The 26,145-nt window shown below is 32.5% G+C and overlaps 1 pseudogene; it reads left to right on the top strand.

Annotated features, from left to right (window-relative positions):
* The first annotated feature begins 9,856 nt into the window (after window positions 1–9,856).
* Window positions 9,857–23,663, top strand: LOC107851747 (annotated as a pseudogene).
* The last annotated feature ends 2,482 nt before the right edge of the window (window positions 23,664–26,145 follow it).

Here is a 26,145-nt window from a genome sequence, read left to right as displayed (position 1 = left end):
AAGAAATTATGCCAAATTTGTTCTATCAGTCCATATATCTATAAATATTTCATCAGACCACAAGTTCGACACAATAAAGAGACAAAAGAGTGGCCTATAAATTCGAATAAGTGTTCTACCTTGGGCGTAAACATCATATAGCTTCAGTGTATTGTTGGCCAACACAAATGAAGCACCATCACTTAGGAGATGACGTTTACTCCTGTATTTTCACGGTTATATCAGATATTGTAGAAAGAAGTACCAAATAAGTAACTAATCTGCAAGTGAACCAAGAAATTATGCCAAATTTGTTCTAACTTAAGTTAATCCTTTAATTTTATATCATGCTAGAAGATCTTTCCAATTTAAATTATTTACACAGATAACATTGTCTTTTGTAAGGCCATGGTCACACATTGATCCTGAAAAAAGAAACCATGACAATATGTTCATCAAACTGTTCGCAGGTCTAAAATCCCATGACACCCTATCTAAATACTTAATTCATATAAATATGTCAACATGTTTAAAACTTTCAACCACCTTAACATATTTTGTATCATTTCAAACTGTATTTATAATTGAACATAGTGACATTAGTTATATGAAGTACTTAATCTTAAAAAATGTAGGCAATGCAACTTAATGTTCCATCTGCCGAAGAGAAAATAGATATCTTTTCCAGTATTTGAAATTTATTAGCATATAAATTTCAAATTTGTAGCGTCAAAGGATTCCTAATTAAAACATTTTCGGGAAAGATTAAACTAACAAAATCACTCACCATAAGTATGAACCGGTCAAATAAAGATAGCACCAAAAAAGATCACTTCAGCATATCCTGTACAAAAGCAACCAAAAATATTACTCAAATGAACAGCTGTTAAACAGCATGACCATTTCTATAAAAATCTCAAAAAGTTTAAATCTTTCGAGAATTTCAACACTTTTATAACATGCCAAATTATATTTATAATTGGACATAGTGACATCAGTTATATGTATATAGTGCTAAAAAAATGTTCTACTAATCTGAAAAACTGTAGTAACATTGTGCATATTATTCAACTTCATTTTACTGCCAACAAGTAACATATATTTAGAGAGGTTGTAATTCAATCCGTCTAAAATAGTCTTTTTCTCCCATTATAGCAATTACAAAAACTATCCTATTTAAATATGTTAATATTTTTTTCGCATTAGTAACACCTAATTTTAAGAGCATGTGTTTAGGATATGAATAATGTTATTGAATTAAAACATGAATATGAAGCAATAAAACAGAGGAATTTATGTTATCTTTAATTAAAATTTCAGCTTTCAAAAAATAGTAGTTATGTTATATCAGAAAACTACACTTTTATATTAAACTTTAAAATTTGTCCTTTCAATATTTGCATATCTTTGTGGGATAGTTGTAGCCGTACATATCTTTTGATCATTTCTATCTTTAGCAATTTAACAACTCCTAGTAAAAAAAAAAAAGATCTCCTGATTGACCCCAGTATCATCTGTCATTTGACATATTATTATAATATTTATTTACTGCCTGTTATTTAATTTCAAATTTACTCTGTAATTTTTCATATCATATTCATTTTCTATGTAATCTGATATGGACAAAGAAAAAAAACTTGCCAGAAAGAATAGAATAAGCATACGGAATCATAAACGAATTAAAACATCATCTAATAACAATGGTATGATCTTTTTAACACTATTCATTGACAAATCTTATTAGTTAAATTTATAACATTCATAAATATAATTACATGACAGATATGACTTTTTCTTTACAATAGTTGTTGTTCATTAGTTAATTTTTTAAATACTTACAAATATGATATGATATTTATTATTAATGGTTTTACTGATCTTTTTAAATCTGCACCTATCAAAGGGGATGATTTAAGAAAATGGAGAGGAATACAAACTATGACAGATTTCACAAATTGTTAAAGTTCCTATGCTTCACATATTAAAGCCATAAAGAGCAATGATCATTCTTCAACATCTCATGCTAAGTTAAAACATCAAAATCTAACACAAGAAATTGATATGCAATATGTGGCATCATCTTCAACTGTGCAGAAAAGTCATCTTTTACCAGATTTAAATGAATTGCTATTATTACAAGATTAATGTTTAAATTAGCTTTATATATATATATATATCTTGATTCATTAAAAATATTGACGTGCATTTTTTTATATATGAGTAGAAGTTGACGCTGACAATATTGATGATGAAGGACCAGGTATATATATATTTTTTGGTTAATAAATGTTTTAAGACATAAAAAATTAAATTTCAATTGATTTTATTTTAATTTAAATAAGTAAAGGTTAATTTGTTGAATTCTCTACTTATCATACTTTATTAATTATTACAATGCATAAAATAATGATATGACTGAAAGTGTAGAAGATTACGAAGGTATGTCTATAATAACACAAATAAGAACAATTACATAAGTATATTTTCTATTTGTTTTAACTGACATTAATTTGATTCTTATATTCATTTTATAGAGGTTGATGTAGAATGCTCATGTATTGATAATGAAGATATGAAAAATTGTTATGATCTTTTATATATAATCGATATTCATGAAAATTTGACAATTCAAAATAACCTTACATTTGACTATTTGATTAATAGATTACTGAGATATAGAAGATCAAATATTTGAATGTGTTCATTGTGGTGGTTACTTCTGGTATGAAGATAGGACAGCATACCAGACATTATAAAGTCCATGAAATCAGATACTAACTGACAAAAAAAGAATATTATTTTTCAACATCTACAAAATATTTTACAACAAAAATCACAGCTTTCAATTGCACGTTCAAATTAAATTTTTTAAAAATATCACAAAAAGAGGAGAATTTGCCAAACTACCGAGACCATTTATCATCTACTGACGAATGTCTAGAGAATACTTTTCGACATCTACAACAAATTCAAAATAAATAAACCATAGATTTCACTTGCATGTTCAAATCTAGAATAAGGAAAAGAAAATCACAATAACAGGTGAACTTACCAGACATTATGGAGTCCGCAAATCACATACCAAACGACACAAATGAAAATTATTTTCAAATATCTATACAAAGTTAACAATAAACAGCTTGGATTGATTCAAAGAACCAACAATAAACAAATCGAAATACTTTGATATATCTTAGAGAAAAGAAATTCCAACTACCATTTTTTGTTCCAAATAAGTAAATAAAATATTTTTGTTAAAAATTATCTTACTATATGGAGTTTCCAAATTGTGATGAAGGTGAATAAGAGACTTTTCGGACAAAAAGAAATGCTGACAAGGGTACTTTCCCAAATTTAGAACAATCTATATGGATATAATCTTTTTTTATTATATTTTATCCTTTGGACTTAACTTTTTTATAAATTTTATAATTATATATGGCCTGGGTGTTATATTTTACTTTTAGATCAATTTAACTCATATATAACATTTCTTGAAAAGGAAAAAAAATAATAATATATTATTTCTTTTAACAAAATAATAATACGTAGGCACTCACGTATACCTCTATATAATTTACTCTAATTTTTTAGCTTTACCATTCTTTAGTCTTTTTCTAGATTTTTTTTTTCATTTGCTTAATCATAAAATTACAAAAATATATAATTTTACATTCGATAAGAAAATAATAAAATTTATAAATAATTAATGTAAGAATAATTTAATATTAATTAAAAATAAATAAATGTAAATGAATATAGAAATATTAAATATTTATTTCATACGTTAAATATATGCATATTCATGTCATTATTATATATAATTTTATCCATTTATGCCACTTCTTTAAAAAAATACTTCATTTTTACTATTCTATTTAATAGTATTTTTAGTGTCCTAAATGACTAAAAAAATTGAATAAAACGTTAATGACTATTTCAATGTCAAATAATTTCAAATTCACATTTTAATTACGTCCATTCCCCCATTTTTCTAAATCAAATAACAATTTCTTAATCAAATACAAATAATTTAATTCTATTACACTAAACATAATGAACAATTACTTTTTAAACTAGAATAAGCCATTGAAATCTTTAATTATCTAAATACTACGCTATTTACCCGCGCATCGCACGGGTACTTATACTAGTTAATATCTTATAATTAAACAAAATAACAGGCGCACGACACTCTGTAATATGACTTCGCCGTGTCTGATAGGTTTGGATTTCAAAGTATTCTTAGATTCTTCTACACACGTATCACTCAAGTATTCTTCAATATACCTAGTAAATTTATAGAAGTAGGGTCTGAGAAAGGTACGTAGAATGTATGCATAACTAATCAAACTTTAAGATGCACCTATAGTCCATGAAATTTTATTGGGTGCATTCTACGAAGTGCTTGTCAACATTCAATGTATTTTTACCAAATACATTAATTACTTATTAGTTTCAATGCTTTATCCAAATGTTTATTAGATATTCCACCTTAAAACAAGAAACGACACTCCGTGTGAAAACTTGACGCTTCATCTTTAATGACTCTTACGCAATGTGGATTCAGATTAAATGGGCTTACACTGGGCGAATACATATTAATCAAGGCCCTAATATGAATATCAAAAATCAAATGAGAAACGTAAAAAAGATAAGCCATGTCTCATTCTAAATTTCATGTCCAACCCAATAAGCCAAGCCCAAGCCAACTTACATAAGTTACATTACATTAGATTCTAGAGAAATCAGAAAGGTGAACGTACATAATAAGTTAATAACAATATAACATAAACACACATTAGACAATTAGGGTTTACACTTCACAATATCATTCCTTTTCTTTGAGTTCTCCTTCTTCATAGTTGCGACGGCTGCATTTGTGATTTAGACCCACAACACTCTTTCATTTAACTAAGTCGCATCTAATTTTTGAGAATGACGTTTCTCTACTTTATACTTGTAAGAAATTTATGATTGTATTATTATTTTGTGTTTCCTAAACATGGAATTAATTGATGATGTGATATAAAGGCAACAGTCCTTGAAAATTTAAATGAAAAGGATTTGTGTATTAAGTAGCTTTCGTTGAAATTTCTACAACAAGAAAACAAGAAAATCAGTGCAAATAATTAAAAATTTGAAGAATTGAATTAATACTTTTAGCTGTGAGAATAAGATATTTGGAGTGACATCACTAAAAACTTGGTGCTTCACAGCGCGTATCTAGATAAACCGGGCCCTAATGTGGATATTGAAAACCAAATAAGGAACCACAAGAAAAGACCGTGTCTCATTTTAAATATCATGTCTAATCAGGTCTCAACTCTAATAGGTTTGGATTTCAAAGTATTCTCAGATCCTTCTACACTTGTATCACTCAAGAGTTCTTTAATATACCTAGTAAACTCACTGAAGTAGGGTCTGAGAAAGGTATGTAGAGCTTATCCTTACTTCGTTTCGTACAATTTATAAAGATTCATCGGAGCTATTCAAACTTTAAGATGCACCTATAGTTAACGAAATTTTATAGGGTGCACTACGAAGTGCTTGTCAACATTCAATACATTTTAACCAAATACATTAACTGTTTATTTGTATCAATGCTTTATCCAAACGTAACTACTTATTTATAAACACAATCTTTAGCATCTAAAAGTGTTTTTCAACACTTCATATTTATTAATTTTTTTTAATCAGCTAACCTAAGATGACAGTATATTAACTCTTTCTGAAAATGCTTGGTTGATATTTTTCTTTCACAATACTTTTTCATGGGTAGAAAGATTTCCACATTTTGGAAAGTAATTGCCAAAGTTTTTAATTTACTGTTACATTGAAAATGAAACACTTCTATAAGAAAAGTACCCTTTATCTACTTTTTTTGGATTTAATGTGCTTTCTTTTGAAATTTTCATAGCATTGACTTGCAAGTAACAAATACATCCCTATTTCTTTTCAAATTTACTATAGGTCAAGGTGTAATTTGGAAACAATTACATTGTGGAATAAAATTATTAGTATTGACAAAATGCATTTTATATAATAATGAGTTGAAACCGTGTTATTTGAGATACTTGACAAAATGCATAAAGACTAAGTCATGATCCTTGGGCACCTAGAGGAAAGGCCCTAATTTGGATATCGAATACCGAATAGGAAACCAAAAAAGAATAAGAAAAGGCCACGTCTCATTCTCTATATCATGTCTAATCAGGTCCCTCGGTATCATAATATTATACCAATTACCAAAAGAGACATTGTACTATGATTTAGTCATGTCTAATATTAGAGAATGCCATTTTCCTACATTTTTTGCTACTTAAATATGCTTGACTATTGAATAATTATTGGTTCAATAAAGTATTTTTTTAATAAAATAGGTCCACATAATTAAATGTCTAACCAATTAAAAGGATTTATCGGTTATTTTGTCCTACTTTTCTTTAGTAAACGTTAGATTTTACATCAAATTTAATGACTTTATTTGATGTAGCTTTCTTTGAAACTTCCCTATTTCTTTTTACTTTCCTTCAAATTTACTATGGGTCGAGATGGAATTAAATTCTTATTATGGTTTGTCTTGAATTTTCTTCTCACAATAAAAAAAATAGCATCAAAATGTAAGTCACTAAAGAGTCTCATATAGGGAGACATTATTGTCGCTATATATTTTGTAAGATTCTTGTATTCTTAAGTAAGTCTATGATTCTACTGTGTGAAGTCATTTGGTACCCAACTCTCTGAATTCTCAAAATATTATATTTAAATTAAATTCACAATATCATTGATAGCTTAAAACTAGTAAGAACTTGAATTTTATTTTCCTTTTTTATTTTGCAACACCAAAGTTTTTCTTAAATGTATACTAAATCAATGATGAATGAGACTTTAGAATAAAGAGTACGTTCTTTTACTAGTTGTTACATCCTAATGAAAAAATCAAATTAAAATTTAAAAAAATTATATGTTAAGTGTCTCTCATTTGAAATTTCTACGATGGACATGAATCAACAAATTTAATTAGAAAACAGGTACTTAAAAGAAATTATTTTCTCCACACAAATGGACCCTATCATATGAAAATTCTATGAATGAGAGTGGTGCTAAGTCTTTGCAATTAGACTTTTTTTTCCCTTTTGAGTGTAAAATACATATTTTATTTGATTGTATGAATATATTTTTTATATTTTTGTCTCATTAACTAAATGTCTCCGTAAATGTATGTTACCAATTGATAACAAGATGAACAATTGAAATCCTATTAAATGTATGTGTGGTAATTATAAATTACATATTATGTAATTTTTTTGACAAAATACTATCAGTTATCCATAAGATTTAGTTTTTGTTTTGTATCTTGTTTTTTTTTTTTTTATTTTCTTCCTTCACTTTGATAATTATAAGTCACATATTATGTAATTGTCAATATACATTCATTATTCACATCAAAAAGAAAAATCAAAGGGGAAGAAATTTATGTGTTAAGTAGCTTTTCACTTAAAATTTTCACAGAAAGTTACAACACATTTGTCATACACAATTTATTATCTTTCTTGACTTAATTTTTGTCGTTCTTTTTTTCCTTTTTAGGGACAACGGACAAATATATTTTGAGCTTTGCAATTTCAAAAATATATACCCTTGTTTTAAAAAAGTGGTGCATATATAACCTCGTCATCTAGTAAATGGTGCAAATTTATCCTTTTCACTAATAGAAAAGCTTTTAAAAAATTCCTATTAGCTGTTAGAGTGGAGAATACGTTCATTTAAACTGAAAGTTCAAATTGAGAGGACGTGTATAGTAGAAAAAATAATAGACAAATTATTTTCTCAAAACAAATGACCCCATCACTTGAGACTTCTGCAATGACTCGAGAAGGACAAAATTTTAGTCTTTGCAATTGGAATTTTTCTTTATTATAAGCTTGTGTTTTCATTTTAACAAATTACCAACAATTATTATAGGCAAAACCCATCGACAAACACTTAGAGTTGCAGTGATCTTTTACTTTGGCACTTTTTACTTACATGGCAAAGTGGGTGCATTACACTCTCTAATGGACGCATGAATGATGAATTTAGTCGATTTTTTTTTTCTTCTTCTTCTTCCCAATCACTCCAGCCATTTCCCATACATTTTCAGTCATTTTTCCATCTTTGCATCAACCTTAAAGTCAAATATGCTCTTCAAATCTCTCAATAACAGTAGTCCCTCTCTCCCAATACTATTATTTTTTATTTTTTTGATTAAAAAAAATCATCTTTTCAGCATAAAAGAAAAAAATTATAGATTCAAAAATCAAACCTTAAAAATTATTGATGTCAACGATTGAGATGATATACAAGGCCTCGAGTTTTTTTACCCATATTTTAATTTTAGATTCAAAGCTTTTTATGAGTTTTTGGGTTTGAAAAAAATTTAAAGAATGATGGTGATAAGAATTTGCAAATCTTCAACATTTTTAGTTGTTATTTTCTTTACTTTTAAGTTATTGCTAAAATGATTTGAAAGAGAATTTTAAATGAATTTTTCAAGAAGACAATTTTTGTGGGTGGGGTGGGGTGGGGTGTTTTGAAGAAGACAATTTGGTTGGGGGTGGGTGTTGGGGGGGTCTGCAAAATGGAGATATTAAAAAATTGAAACAACAAAGCAAAAAATGGAGAAATTGACTTCAGGAGGGGGTGGGGGGAGGGTGGGGGTGGAGAAGATGATCTTTGGGGGGTTGGGGGAGGGTGTGGGGGTGGGGATGAAGATGACCTTTGGGGGTTTGGTGGTGCTGCCAAAAAGACTCAAATGATTTTTTAATTTTTTGGAAAAATACCACGTGTAAACAACTAATTGGTTAGTTTGCCATATGTTTTTACCTTTTTTTTCCCTTTATTTAATTGTATATATATTAATAAGGTGGATACTTAAAATGAGTTGGCATAATTTAAATGGTCAACTATCCACGTAAGAAGCGATTAAGCTCACATGAATGAGAGTTTACAGCAGTATGTGCAAAAAGTGTTAAAATGACACACTTGGATATCAGTTGAGGTGCCAAAATGAACATCGTCTACTTTAGGTGTCAAAGTAAAAAATTACTGTAACTTTAAGTGCTCGTCAATGAATTCTGCCATTATTATAATTACATGAGAACAAGAAGTAAATTGCATTATGATGTTTGGACTTAGAGTAAGAGATACTTAACTAATGAGTAGTCATATCAAAATGAAAAATCAAAGTGAAAGGAATTTATGTGAAATTTCATGGCAAAACTCGTGTAAGGTCTTGAAAAATCTTGATAATCCTTTTATGCAAGTCGTTAAAGGAAGATGCCACTCGAACACTTAAATGTATACTAAGTCAATGATGATTGAGACTTTAGAATAAAGAGCAGGTTCTCTTACTAGTTGTCACGTCCTAATGAAAAAAATCGAATTAAAGTTACAAAATTTGTGTGTCTAGTGTCTTCCATTTGAAATTTCTATGATGGACATCAATCAACGAATTTAATTAATTTCAGAATTTTTGAAAAAATATTTGTTGTAGAAAAAAATATTTGAAAGAAATTATTTTCTCCACAGAAATAGATCCTATCATATGGAATTTCTACGAATTAGCTGTTAGAGTGAAGAATACGATCATTTAAATTGAAAGTTCAAATTGAAAGGACATGTGTGTCATAGAAAAATAATAGACAAATTATTTTCTCAAAACAATTGGACCGCGTCAATTAAAATTTCTATGAAAGTGACTTCTGCATTGACTTGAGAAGGACAAAATTTCTATGGAATAATCACTTGTAGTGTAACATTGTGACGTTTAATTTTTTTTTTTTCAACTTAATTGGATGTTCAAACACAAGTTCAACCTCGACATATAATTTTTCAAATTCAATTTCAAAGACTTTCTTTTAACATATCACTCAGTTTAGCCCAAACATAAAAGTAAGTTTGAGGTTGATAACTGAACTTTCGTTTTGATTTTTATATTTTTGTATTATTAAAGTATCCTCATTTGTAATATCATTATAGAATATATTATAAACTCTGTTACGATCATAAAATACCTAGTTCTTTCTAGCTCTTCATCTTTTTATTAGTAGAGGTTCGTTACCTCGTTAGGACAGGTAAGATATGGTCTAGCCCTCCTTGCTTGTATTATGAAACACACAGATCTTATCTGTAGTTAGCAGTAACTTGGATTAGTCTTAACTATTATGTTCCTATATATATTTGGAGCATCCTTTTCTTAATTCTCACAACCAACTTCTGGACTGTTTGATCCCAAACATGGGCTACACACAATTCTCATTTCTTCTCTTTCTTTGTCTCTTTCTTCTTTCGTTTTCTTCATCCATACCTCATCCGTGCCGCAAAGATCAAAGCATTTCCCTTCTAAATTTCAAGCAGACCTTTACTACATATCCCTCAGACTCTCATTATTGTTCTTATTCTCATCCAAAAACGAGTTTATGGAACGTGAGCAGAGATTGCTGCTCATGGGATGGATTGACGTGTGATGAGATGACTGGTCATGTCATTGAGCTAGACCTCAGTTGCAGTCAACTTGTGGGAAAGATTGATTCTAATAGCAGCCTATTCCAACTCTCTTATCTCCAAAGGCTTGATCTTTCGTATAATAACTTCTCTAATTCTCATATCTCCCCTGAATTCGGTTGGTTTTCGAGCTTGACGCATCTTAATATTTCTGAGTCTTCTTTCTCAGGTCAAATTCCTTCTGAAATTTCTCGTCTTTCCAAGTTACAGTCCCTTCTTCTCTACCAGTATGAAACTAATCTAAGACTCGCAGCCCATGATTTTAAATTTCTCATTCAGAACTTGACCCAATTAACAGAGCTTGATCTTAGTAATGTAAACATCTGTTCCACCATTCCTCTGAATTTCTCTTCCCATTTAACAACTATAACGATGAGAGGGACAGGATTGTATGGCATAATACCTGAGAGTATTTTTAACCTGCCCAACCTGGAAACACTTGAATTAAGTTCCAATGATCAGCTCAGTGGTTATTTTCCAAAGCCCAAATGGAACAGCAGTGCATCTCTGATAAGCTTAGATCTTTATAATTGCAACCTTAGCGGGCCAATTGCTGAATCTCTTTCAAACCTCACCCGCTTAGAGTCTTTGGACCTTGATGGTAACACCCTGAATGGAACAATACCATCAGGGATGTTCTCCCAGCTTCCATCACTACGTTTTTTATACTTGCGTGGCAACCACTTTTCTGGTCAGCTTGAGGATTTCAAGTCCAATTCACTAGAATATATTGATTTAAGCTATAATCAGCTGCAAGGCCATCTTCCCAAGTCAATTCAAAACCTTGTGAACCTAACAGTGCTTTATCTTTCTTTCAATAATTCTAGTGGTCATGTGGATGTCAGCCTCTTTTCAGACCTCAAACATCTTTCAGATCTTGATCTTTCTTACAATAGTATCTCATTGACCAATGAGAACAAAGTTAATTTTACTTTGCCAGAATCTCTTTATACGTTACGATTGGCCGCATGTGGAGTGAAAGAATTGGAGTTTCTAAGATTCGCAAAGCATCTTGAGTTTTTGGATCTTTCAAATAATAAGCTTCAAGGAAGGATTCCTGATTGGGCATGGTCTAACTGGATGTTCTCACTGCAACGTCTTAATTTATCCCACAACATGCTGACAAGTGTGGATTCAATCCCTCTTCTGTATGTAGAAACCATTGATTTGCGATCCAATTTGCTTCAGGGTTCGCTACCTATTCCACCAAATACCACATGGTTGTTCTTCATATCACAAAATAATCTGAGCGGGGAGATTATTCCTTCATCAATTTGCAATTTGACTTCACTGGAGATGCTTGATTTGGGAAGAAATAATTTGCGCGGGGGAATTCCACAATGTTTAGGAAATATTACTACTCTCACAGATTTGGATATGCGGCATAACAATCTTTCTGGGAATCTTCCAAGAGCTTTCAGCAATGGAAGTTCACTGAGAAGCCTCAACTTGCATGGCAATAAACTCGAGGGGAAAATTCCTTGATCTTTGGCCCATTGCAAAGAGTTGGAGGTTCTTGACCTAGGAGATAATCATCTCATTGACACATTCCCCATGTGGTTGGGAACTCTTTCAAAGCTGCAAGTTTTAACTTTGAGATCGAATAAGTTGCATGGATCCATTGGAACTTTAAGAAATGAAAACATGTTTCTTAAACTCCGAATCATCGATCTATCTTACAATGCCTTCTCGGGAAACTTACCTACGAATCTATTTCAATGTTTGAAGGCCATGAGGATAGTTGATCAAACAATGAAGGCACCAACATATCTTGGAGACTATTATTACCAAGATTCTGTTACAGTTGCAACCAAGGGACTGGAGATTGAACTTGTCAAAATTTTGACAGTTTACACCACTATCGATCTTTCAAGTAACTGATTTCAAGGACGTATTCCAAGTATCATGGGAGAACTCATTGCGCTTCGGGTGCTGAATTTGTCTCATAATGGATTGAAAAGTAATATACCTCTATCGCTTGGAAATTTATTTGTAGTTGAATCACTGGACCTTTCATATAACCATCTTTCGGGAGAGATACCACAACAACTTGCTTCACTTACATTTCTTGCATTCTTAAATCTCTCCCACAATCATCTCCAAGGATGCATCCCTCAAGGACCTCAATTCGCTACATTTGAGAACTATTCATATGAAGGCAATGATGGATTACATGGCTTCCCAGTTTCAAAAAGTTGTGGCAATGATCATGTGTCCGATACCGTATCTGGACTAGACGATCAAGAAGGTGATTCTGAATTTCTCAATGATTTTCGGAAAGCGGCTCTTATGGGTTATGGAAGTGGACTATGTGTTGGATTATCCATAATATATATGATCTCAACCAGAAATCCAATATGGTTTGCAAGAATCATTTTGAAACTGGAGCACAAAATTATTACAAGAAAGAAAAAGAAGCAGCGACTTGTACAGAATAACAGAAGAAGGAACAATCGCCTGTAGACAAGTTACTGATCGAGCAAGATTTTGATTTCAGAGTTTCAGGTATTCAAGTTAATATAAACATTGTAATTTAATTTAAGTGTAAAATAAACAAATTTGAATATGCAGGTGGTTGGAGGATCATTTGGTGGAACGCTCGAGATGTAATAATATCAGATGTTACAACAGCTTAGGATGCGGTATTTGATTTTTTTTATTTTTTTTTTAATATTATGAATTCGATGAAACATTTATCAAGTTTACGTAAGATGTTAATGCATTCAATAAATGTCGTGTGCTACTTAAACGTGTGCTCAAGTTATGCATTAGTTTAAAGATACTAAGTGTGCAACGGAAAAATGTACATATCAAAGAATGCATGAGTGAGCTCTCGTACAATTGAAACAAAGAGCTTAACCTAAGGCAATTGCTATTTCATTTTCTTAACATTAATTGTTTATTAGTTTGATCGCTTTATCCAAATACTTAACTACCTATTCATACACATAATCTTTAGCATCTAAAAGTGTTTTTCAACACTTCATACTTATAAAGTTTTTTTCATCAGCTAACCTAAGCTGACTCTTGTTAGGTTTTTTATCCTGATTTTCTTACCAAAATTGAGTTTTAGTTTTCTATTGAAGGAAAATAAAAGTAGTACCATAATTGCTTTTATTTTTCTTTAAAGGAAAATATAAAACTTTTCCATATTTGACAAACCTCTTTCTTGAAGGAATGGTTTTGGACATCTATAAATAGAAGACATATTCTCATGCCATAACACAATAGCATCCACATTGTAGCCATTTAAAGAGTTTTGTTTAGGTTTTTAATATGTACATCAATTGGCCAAACCATATTCAATAATATGTTTTTAGTTTTTTTTTTTGTTGTCATCTGAATTATCGTCTCTTGATTTGCAAACTTTAAGCTTCCGCATGACGCCCTCTCGATTTCAAACCCAACAACTCTCTCTCTATATATATATATATTAACTCGATTTCTGCAAATGCTTGGTTGATGCTTTTCTTTCACAATACTTTTTCAGAATTGTAGGGTACACCATCTAACTCAGAAGTAAAGCAAAGAGTTGAGTCAATTGTTTACCAGAATGCTTTGAAGCCTTTGAATTATGCCCGTGTGTTTTACCTATATATTATGCTAAATTGATTTTGTAATGCTCTCAATTATTTTACATGAATTATACATTATCTTAAATTGTTCTACATACCAGTCAGTGGCGGAGCCAGAATATTCACGCAGGGGTTCATAAGTGGACATACGAACTAACCGAAGGGGGTTCAACATCTAATATTTATACATAAAAAATAATTTTAACCATACATATAGAGCATAATTTTTTGCCGAAGGGAGAACCCTCTCGGCAAAGGGTAGATCCGCCACTGATACCAGTACTTTTCATTACATGCTAAGGGGTCTCTCAAGCCATCACAATTCGGGATGCCCGTCACGGCTAGGGCCTCGTTCGGGTGGTGACAAGAACAGTAAAGAAACAGTAAATTTGACATTTTCTAAATTAAACTTGAAATTGATTGATGATTCATATGAAGGCAGCAGTCCTTACTTGACTTTAATTTCCCCTATCCTCTTTCTTCTGATAATAAAATTCATATGTAATTTAAACTTGGAATTGATTGATGATTCATATGAAGGCAACAGTCCTTACTTGACTTTAATTTTCCCTATCCTCTTTCTTTTGATAATAAAATTCATATGTAATTTATTTCAGTATCAAAATTCAAAGTGAAATGGAGTTGTCTGTTTGGTAGCTTTCTCCACAACAAGAGTCACTGGAATTACTTGAAAATTCAAAGAACTGCATTTATATTATTTGTTGCATGAAAGAAGATATTTTGAGGAACACTCCATGGAAAACCTTGGTGCTTCCCCCTCTAATATGTCTTACGCGGCGTGAGTTCAGATTAATCAAGGCCCTAATTTGAATATCGAATACCGAATAGGAAACCAAAAAAGAATAAGAAAAGGCCATGTTTAATTCTCTATATTATGTCTAATCAGGTCCCTCAATATCATATTATTATACCAAAAAAGGCATAATCATATGACTTAGTCCTGTCTAATATTCAAGAATGATATTTTCCTACATTTTTTGCTACTTAAATATGCTTGACTATAGACCAATTATTGGTTCAATAAAGTTTTTTTAAAAAAAAATAAAATAGGTCCACATAATTAAATGTCTGACCAAGTGAAAGGATTAACAGGTTATGTTTTCCCAAATTTTTCTTTAGCAAACGTTGGATTTTACATCTAATTTAATGACGTTATGTGATGTATCTTTCTTTGAAATTTCCATAGAAGGAGTTGAGAATAACAAACATTAATTTCCCTATTTCTTTTCAGTTGCCTTCAAATTTACTACGGATTAAGGTGGAATTAAATTCTTATTACGGTTTGTCATTAAAGAATCTTGTATAGGGAGATATTATTGTCTTCTATTCGAACTCATGACCATGTTGCCTATACCAATATTCTCACTAAACCTCTACAAAAAGCACGATTTCGGCATCTCAAAAATCACAAGTAATTCTTGTTTCTACTGGGATTTGAGCCGCGATCTCCTACAATTTTCCCTCACTTCATGATCATTAAACCTCACTATTTTCTATAGAAGGAATTGATTGATAACTTTATTCGAAATTGCACTTACCATCCGAGGATGTTGTGGAATATATAGGTGCAATTACTCCATATCTCCATCCTTAAATATAGGTCTTCAGTTTAAAGTTTTGAAATAGTGTTTTCGTTAACTAAATGTCTCTACTCTTATTTTACCAATTTACAACAAATTGAATAAGTGAATTAATCCTATTAAATATTGTTGGTTTTAATACTCTTAAAAACTGAAAATAGTGATGACTTAAAAGAGAAGAGACGCAGACAAGTTTGTTTTTCTTTTCTGGTAAAACTACATATTATTGATCATCAACTCCTCCTTAAATAGTGCTATTACAATCAAAAATAAATTAAACTTACCATAAAAGAAAACCTATTTGCTACAAAAAATAATAACTAATCAGTTTCCTACCAAAACTGAAAATTCATGTTTAATTATATTGCATGTATTAAGCAAATAGACCCCCAACACTCTTTCATTTGACTAAGTCGTGTCTAAGTTTTGAGAATAACGTTTCTCTATTTTCCACAACAAGAAAATCAATGCAATTACTTGAAAATTCAAAGAATTGCACTAATACTTTTAGCTGTGAGAAAAAGAGAGTTGGAGTCACACCACGAATAACATGGTGCTTCACAGCATGAAACCAGATAAACCAGGCCCCAATATCATGTCTAATCAGGTCTCAACAGCTTAATATCTTATAATCAAACAAAATAACAGGTGCACAACACTCTGTAATATGACTTAGCCGTGTCTAATAAGTTTGGATTTCAAAGTATCTCAGATTCTACTACGCACGTATCACTCAAGTGTTCTTCAATATACCTAGTAAACTCATAAAAGTAGGGTCTGGGGAAGGTGCGTAGAATGTATGCATAACTAATCAAACTTTAAGATGCACCTATAGTCCACAAAATTTTATAGGGCGCATTCTATGAAGTGCTTGTCAACATGCGATACATTTTTACCAAATACATTAACTGTTTATTAGTTTCAATGCTTTATCCAAATGTTTATTAGATACTCCATCTTCAAACAAGAAACAACACTCCTTGTAAAAACTTGACGCTTCATCTTTAATGGCTCTTGCGCGAGGTGGATCCAAATTAAATGGGCTTACACGGTGTGAAAACATATTAATCAGGGCCCTAATATGGATATCGAAAACCAAATGAGAAACATAAAATAGATAAGCCATGTCACATTCAAAATTTCATGTCCATTCAAGGTCCCTCAACAACTCAGTTTCATATAATAATAAATTAAGCAAATAGACCCACAACACTCTTTCATTTGACTAAGTCGCATCTAATTTTTGAGAATGACGTTTCTCTACTTTATACTTGTAAGAAATTTATGATTGCATTATTATTTTGTGTTTCCTAAACATGGAATTAATTGATGATGTGATATAAAGGCAACAGTCCTTGAAAATTTAAATGAAAAGGATTTGTGTATTAAGTAGCTTTCGTTGAAATTTTTACAACAAGAAAATCAGTGCAAATAATTAAAAATTCAAAGAATTGCATTAATACTTTTAGCTGTGAAAATAAGATATTTGGAGTGACATCACTAAAAACTTGGTGCTTCGCAGTGTTTGACAAATGGTTCATGAAAGTTAAGTAATGAAACTACATTATGTTAGCATGTATACAAGTTCATGTCATGCAAGTGAAATTAAAATTGTGAAATTATGATATGTTAGGATACATTCCTATTCATGTACAAGATTATGATTATCAAGTTCTTTCATGAAATCCCCAACTAATGGTATTATGAATTGCAGACTTTAGTCCTATGATCAAGAATTTTCATGGTGTCAGTTTCTTTCCATCGAGTCCTGGGGGTACTTGTACTCGAAAAATATAGTTGGGTGCCTAGAGCCATGTCATGTTTTCACGATACTCCCAATCAAGCCATGTTCAGTAGACTTCAGTCAGTCTCATGACTTAGAAAAACTCATGTAAAGGCAGTATCAGTTCAGTTTTACTCAGTACTCAGTAATCTACGTAATCTCAGTAATATTCCGTCAGTCTATGAAATTCAGTAAATCTCAGTATCAGTACAGTTTAGTTCAGTATTCAATTTAGACATCAGTAAACTCAGTAGCATTTAGTCAGTTAACAAAATTCAGTAGTGTTTCGCTAGTCATCGGAACTCAATAAACTCAGTCCATGTTCAGTTCAGTTAAACAGAACAATCAATAACAGTTCAGTTAATTCTAGTATGAACTAGAAAATCAGTTCAGTATAATCAGTTTAGTGTCATTCAGTTGTGAGTAGGATTCAGCATCGAGCAAACCCAAGGATGGGAACTCACCTGCCAGTAGAGGGTATGATTCTTAGAAGCAGTCCTTGCATTCCAGAACTATGTAGCCAGCATAGTTTGAGACATCAATACCTGTCAGTTGAGGATAGATGAGGTGGCTTAACCTGTCAGATGAGGGTTCCCACCGTTCTCATTAGATTACCTGCCAAATGAGGGTTACTCACAGCTTGTCCTTACCAGTGGCGCGGTATTGACACCCTTCCAATCAGGGCAGAGATTGGACCCCAGCTTAGCTATTATAGCGTATTTGGGGCATGTCGGTTAGATAACTACTTCCTACAGTTTCAGTATCAGTCTCAGTAAAAGAACTCAGATAGTTCTTCAGGATATCAGGACTGTCAGATACAGTACGGAACTCAGCTAGTTCCATCAGATTCAGGACTGTCAGATACAGTCATTCAGACTATCAGTTATCAGAACTCATGTTATCAGATATATCAGTTATCGAAATTCAGTTATTAGTCATGATATATTATTAGTAAATACATGTCATCAGTATTCATACTCAATAGTCATGTTATCACGAACTCAGTTTCAGGACTGTTATATACGGTTAATCAGATCAGTTCTTCATAATCAGAACTATCAGAAACAGTCATTTTGTTTATTAGTAATATAATATCAGTTCCTCTGTATTCAGTAAACTTAGATGCCAGTAAATCAGTACACAGAATTCAGTATCCAGTACTAGTACAGTTTCAGTTATAGTTATTATGTATTCATGCATGTGTTCTCACGTTCATGTTAGTCAGTATTGTTCATACATATGAACCCCATGCATTCAGCCTACCTCAATTGCATACCAGTACATTCAAAGTACTGACGCATACTTTTCTCGTGCTATGGTGTCTTATACCATAGGTTTGGACGCACGGGATCCAAAGCTCCCTTAGCAATTTCAGAGTCAGCCAGCAGTAGTAATTAACAGTGAGTCCTCATCCTTTGAGGACAATTATGTTATTATTCATATCACTATTTCAGTTTTCAGTTTATTTCAGTAGACGGAGTTAGTTGGGAGCGTGCCTCCTCAACTCCTTATTCGGTTCAGTCTAGAGGTTTTCAGACTACAGCATGTCAGACAATTATTTCAGATTTATGTTAGTATTGTTATACCAATTTTAGATATTATTTTATCAGATGTTTATTCAGATTTGAACCTTATGGCCTTACAGTATTATGTTTTCGCATATTTTACAGTATGATTATTCTATGCTCAGGTGGGCACCGTGTAGCATTTCGGTTCAGAAAATGTTTACAGCAGTTTACAGCAGTATGTGCAAAAAGTGTTAAAATGACACACTTGCATATCAGTTGAAGTGTCAAAATGAACATCGTCTACTTTAGGTGTCAAAAGTTAAAAATCATTGTAACTTTAAGTGCTTATGGATGGATTCGGCCATTACTATAATTACATGAGAACAGGAAGTACATTACATTATGGTGTTTGGACTTAGAATAAGGGCTACGTTTAACTAATGAGTAATCACATCAAAATGAAAAATCAAAATGAAAGGGATTTATGTGTAATTTCATGGCAAAACTCGTGTAAGGACTTGAAAAATCTTGATAGTCCTTTTATGCAGGTCATTAAAGGAAGATGCCACTCAAAGACTTAAATGTATACTAAGTCAATGATGATTCAGACTTTAGAGTAAAGAGCAGGTTCTCTTACTAGTTGTCACATCCTAATGAAAAAAATCGAATTAAAGTTACAGAAATTTGTGTGTCTAGTGTCTTCCATTTGAAATTTCTATGATGGACATGAATCAACAAATTTAATTAATTTCAGAATTTTTGAAAAAATATTTGTTGTAGAAAAAATATTTGAAACAAATTATTTTCTCCACAGAAATGGATCCTATCATATGGAATTTCTACGAATTAGCTGTTAAAGTGAAGAATACGATCATTTAAATTGAAAGTTCAAACTGAAAGGACATGTGTGTCGTAGAAAAATAATAGACAAATTGTTTTCTCAAAACAATTGGACCGCGTCAATTAAAATTACTATGGAAGTGACTTCTGCATTGACTTGAGATGGACAAAATTTCTATGGAAATAATCACTTGCAGTGTAACATTGTGACGTTTAATTAATTTTTTTTTCAAATTAATTGGATGTTCAAACACAAGTTCAACCTCGGCATAAAATTTTTCAAATTCAATTTCAAAGACTATTTCTTTTAACATATCACTCAGTTCATGCCCAAACATACAAGTAAGTTTGAGGTTGATAATTCAACTTTCGTTTTGATTTTTATATTTTTGTATTATTAAAGCATCCTCATTTGTAATATCATTATAGAATATATTATAAACTCTGTTACGATCGTAAAATACCTAGTTCTTTCTAGCTCTTCATCTTTTTATTAGTAGAAGTTCGTTACCTCGCTAGGACTGGTAAGGTACGGTCTAACCCTCCGTGCATGTATCATGAAACACACAGATCTTATTAGTAGTTAGTAGTAACTTGAACTAGTCTTAACTATTATGTTCTTATATATATTTGGAGTAGCCCTTTCCTTAATTCCCACAACCAACTTCCATACCTTAATTGCATACTTTTTTTCTTTATTCCCACAACCAACTTTTGATCTATTTGATCCTAAACATGGGCTACACACAATTCTCATTTCTTCTCTTTCTCTGTTTCTGTCTTCTTTCGTTTTCTTCATCCATACCTCATCCGTGCCGCAAAGATCAAAGCATTTCCCTTCTAAAATTCAAGAAGACCTTTACAATAGGTCACCCAACTTATTGTCCATATCAGTCATCAACTTATCCAAAAACGAGTTCATGGAACGTGAGCAGAGATTGCTGCTCATGGGACGGAGTGACATGTGATGAGATGACTGGCCATGTCATTGAGCTTGACCTCAGTCGCAGTCAACTTGTGGTGAATATTGATTCTAATAGCAGCCTATTCCAACTCTCTCATCTCCAAAGGCTTGATCTTTCTAAGAATAACTTCTCTAATTCTCATATCTCCCCTGAATTCGGCAGGTTTTCGACCTTGACGCATCTTAATCTTTCTGATTCCTCTTTCTCAGGTCAAATTCCTTTTGAAATCTCTCATATTTCCAGGTTACAGTCTCTTCGTTTCTCCACGTCATATGTGACTAATCTAACACTCGCAGCCCATGATTTCAAATTGCTCCTTCAGAACTTGACCCAATTAACAGAGCTTTATCTTAGTTATGTAAACATCTCTTCCACCATTCCCCTGAATTTCTCTTCCCATTTAACAACTCTAAAGCTGGGAGGGACAGGATTGTATGGGATAATACCTGAGAGTATTTTTCACCTGCCCAACCTGGAAACACTTGACTTACATTACAGTGATCAGCTCAGCGGTTCTTTTCCAAAGACCAAATGGAACAGCAGTGCATCTCTCATAGAGTTAGATCTCATTTCTGTAAATTTTTCTGGTAATTTCCTGCCTGAGTCTCTTGGCTATATAACCTCACTGCGTATTTTGTCTCTTGTTAATTGCAACCTTAGGGGCCTATTCCTGAATCTCTTTCAAATCTCACCAGCTTAGTGTCTTTGGACCTTACATCGAACACCCTGAATGGAACAATACCATCATGGATGTTCTCCCATCTTCCATTACTACGTTATTTAATCTTGAGTGACAACCACTTTTCTGGTCAGCTTGAGGATTTCAACTCCAATTCACTAGTCTGGATTGATTTAAGCAATAATCAACTGCAAGGCCATCTTCCCAACTCAATTCAAAACCTTGTGAACCTAACAGTGCTTTATCTTTCTTTCAATAATTTTAGTGGTCATGTGGATGTCAGCCTCTTTTCAAACCTCAAACATCTTTCAGATCTTGATCTTTCTTAGAATAGTATCTCATTGACCAATGACAACAAAGTTAATTTTACTTGGCCAGAAACTCTTTTTTTATTACGATTTGCCGCATGTGAAGTGAAGGAATTGGAGTTTCTAAGATCCGCTAAGCAGCTTCAGGAATTGGATATTTCAAATAATAAGATTCAAGGAAGGATTCCTGATTGGGCATGGTCTAACTGGATGTTCTCATTGTTCACTCTTAATATATCCCACAACATGCTGACAAGTGTGGTTTCAATCCCTCTTCAATATGTAGAAACCATTGATTTGAGGTCCAATTTGCTTCAAGGTTCACTACCTGTTCCACCAAATACCTCAAGTATCTTTTTCATATCACAAAATAATCTGAGTGGAGAGATTCCTTCATCTGTTTGCAATTCAACATCACTGCAAATTCTAGATTTGTCCAGAAACAATTTGAGCGGAGAAATTCCTCAATGTTTGGGAAACATCACTGGTCTCGAGGTTTTGGATATGCGGCATAACAACCTTTCTGGGAATCTTCCTAGAGCTTTCAGCAATGGATGATCACTGACAAGCCTCAACTTGCATGGAAATAAACTCGAGGGGAAAATTCCCCCGATCTTTGGCCCATTGCAAAGAGTTGCAGGTTCTTGACTTAGGAGATAATCATCTCGTTGACACGTTCTCCATGTGGTTGGGAACTCTTCCAAAGCTGCAAGTCTTAAGCTTGAGATCCAATGAATTGCATGGTTCCATTAGAACTTCAACAATTGAAAACATGTTTCCTAATCTTCGAATGTTAGATCTCTCTTCGAATGCCTTCACGGAAAACGTACCGAAGAGTCTGTTTCAACATTTGAAAGCCATGAGGACAATTGATCCATCAAAGATGGAGCCAAGTAATAGGTATTATCAAGACACGGTAGCTGTCGTAACAAAGGGATTGGAGCTTGAAGTTGTGAGAATCTCGCCTTTGTACACCACTGTAGATCTTTCAAACAACAAATTTGAAGGGCATATTCCAAGTATCGTGGGAGATCTTGTTGCACTTCGCGTGCTGAATTTATCTCATAATGGTTTGGAAGGTCATATACCTCCATCACTTGGAAATTTATCCGTGGTCGAGTCATTGGACCTATCAGGTAACCATCTTGTTGGAGAGATTCCGGTGCAGTTCTCTTCTCTTACATATCTCGAAGTCTTTAATCTATCCCACAATCATCTCGAAGGGCGCATTCCTCAAGGAAATCAATTCGCTACATTTGAGAACAGTTCATATGAAGGCAATGATGGACTACGTGGATTCCCAGTTTCCAAAGGCTGTGGCGATGATCATGTGTCCAATACCGTATCTGAACTAGACGATCAAGAAGGTGATTCTGAATTTCTCAATGATTTTTGGAAAGCGGCTCTCAGGGTTATGGAAGTGGACTATGTATTGGATTATTCATCATATATATGGTCTCAACCAGAAATCCGATATGGCTTGCAAGAATCGTTTTGAAACTGGAGCACAAAATTATTACGAGAAGGAAAAAGAAACAGCGACTTTTAAGGAATAACAAAAGAAGTAACAATCGATTGTAGACAAGTTACTGATCGAGCAAGATTTGATTTCAGAATTTCAGGTATTCAAGTTAATATAGACATTGTAATTTGATTTAAGTGCAAAATAAAAGTAAGATGTAACTTTCTTTGCAGTAAAAATCATACAGTAAATAAACAAATTTGAATATGCAGGTGCTTGGAGGAGCAATTGGTGGAGTGCTCGAGACGTAATAATATCAGATGTTAAGGCTTAGGTTGCTGTATTTGATTTTTAGTTTCTTTGTAATATTACGAATTTGATGATACATTTATCAATTTTGCTTAAGATTTTAATGTATCCGATCAATGTGAAGTGTATGCATTCTTGTATTCATCGCTGCTGTGCTCAAGTTATGCAACGGAAAAAAATTAATGAAAACACAAGATATATATAGACAGAAAAAATGGAACTAAGCCAATCTGAATCTATCAAAAGATCGAGTATGAGTATAAAGGTCCCAAGATAAAACACACTTCAAAGTTTCAATTCATTCAAAGAGTAAAATACCCTGACACAAACATTGAGAATAGATCATAGGAAAAAAATTTAGCGTTGCTCCGAGATTCAACGATGCATTATGCTAAATTACAATAAAACATATCAACTTTAATATCAATAGGTTTCAAAGCAAAGCGCTGTGAATGCATTTCGTGATGTGCATATCAAAAGAATGTTCTCATAGGAATAAAAAATGTACAATTGAAACTAAGAGCTTAAGCTAAGGCAATTGCTATTTCATTTTCTTCAAAGATGATTACATGAATGGAATGAAAGGCTATATGTATAAGTAGAACTAGAATATGTACAAATAAGGTAAAATGTATTGATTTCTCACTTTAAGGCTTAAGCTAAACGACTTGTTCACCAACAAATCTCCATCGAGAATGATATGTTTCAACTAGTTGAATTTGCATGTCCGATAACTGAACTCATGTAACTCTATTAGATGCTCCACGGTCTTAGTGCCGAATTTGGGTTAAGAAACTAGTATTTAATTGATTATTGTATTAATTAATTGAGTATGGAGTTTGTTGAATAATCATCCCCTATTTATTAATCTCTTTGAAAAGTTTGGAGTTATATATATATATATATCCTATCTTAGTGCTTATATAATCGGGTAAGCGAATGGATGTTTGGTTCGTCCGATAAGTGGTGTTAGCAGATGCCACTCACGTCTATGAGGTATTTTGGGACGTGACATTAAAAAAGGTTACAACCAAGAAATTTCCAAGGGCCAGTAGCGCCCCGCCCTTGGAATGCGTGCATAATTTGGGGATTTAAACCTCTCTACCACCACTAGATATACAAATCCACCCTAACATGAATGAAAGTTGTGTGATTGGACACTGCCAATGCCGCCACTATTCCAATGGAGTTTTGAGATTCATCAAGCAAATAAATAAATGAGTATTCGAACTAAAGATTTTACGCGCAAATACTCAACACTGTACCATTTTAAGAATAAAAACTATCAACTTAGATGTTTCACCTTCAAACAAGAAAGGACACTCCGTGTAAAAACTTGACGCTTCATCTTTAATGGCTCTTATGCGATGTGGATCCAGATTAAATGGGCTTACACGTTGCGAATACATATTAATTAGGACCCTAATGTGGATATCCGAAACCAAATGAGAAACTTAAAAAATAAGCCACGTCTCATGCGTGTCCATTCAGGTCCCTCAACAACTCAGTTTCATAAAATAATAAATTAAGCAAATAGACCCACAACACGACTAAGTCGTATCTAATTTTTGAGAATGACATTTCTCTACATTTTTGAAATTTTCATTGCAAGACTTATGCATTGACTTCTCCACTTTCTCTTCAGTTGTTATCGAGCTTACTATAGGTCAAGGTGGAACTTTGAATTAATTAAACTTGTGGAATACAAATTTTAGCATTGACGAAGTCAGTTTTATTAATGAACTGAAACCGTAGTCTTGGAGTGACTGGTAAAGTTGCTACCATGTGACCAGGAGGTCACGGGTTCTCAAGTCTTTGAAACAGTCTCTAGCAAAAATGCAAGATAAGGCTGCGTACGATACACCCTTGTGGTGGGGCCCTTCCCCAGACACCGCGCATAGCGGTAGCTTTAGTGCACCGGGTTGCCTTTTTTAACATGTCTTGTACCTTTTGTGATCAACATCTATTGTATGCTTTTAACTTAATTAATGATATTTCAAGTGTTAAAGTTGTGACCCAAATTTTGTTGATCCAGTCCTAAAAGTTTCGCGGTGCGACCCATATTTGTGATTTTCAATGGGGTCTGTGGTGGTAGTCTAGGGATCGGTCTTAGGACCTATTTGTACGCACGTATTATATAAGTACGATTTAATAGGCTATTTCGAGGAAATTGAGACTATTTTCTCCAACATTGTACTCTCTTTCCATTATAGTGAAACCTCCTCTATCTCTGCCCGTGATTTTTCGCATAAGGATTTTCACGTAAATCTGTGCTTTCTGTAATTAAGGATAACAAGATACAAATCTATATATATATATATATATATGAGCATTGAACATTAAGAGTTTACGAGAAAATCAGTGCAATTACTTGACAATTCAAAGAATTGCATTAATACTTTTAGCTGTGAGAAAAAGATAGTTGAAGTCACACCACTAATATATTTTCCACAAGAAAAGGACTCTTTCTCTACTTTTTTTTGTCTACTTAATGTGTTTTTTTCTTTTGAAATTTCCATAGCACGCCAAGACTTGCCATTAACTTGCAAATTAATAGCAAATATTTTCCTATTTCTTTACAAATTTAC

Source organism: Capsicum annuum, chromosome 12, assembly GCF_002878395.1.
Source record: "Capsicum annuum cultivar UCD-10X-F1 chromosome 12, UCD10Xv1.1, whole genome shotgun sequence".
Taxonomy (NCBI): domain Eukaryota; kingdom Viridiplantae; phylum Streptophyta; class Magnoliopsida; order Solanales; family Solanaceae; genus Capsicum; species Capsicum annuum.
The sequence above is the reverse complement of the archived record's forward strand: the minus strand, read 5'-3'. Positions and strand labels throughout refer to the sequence as shown.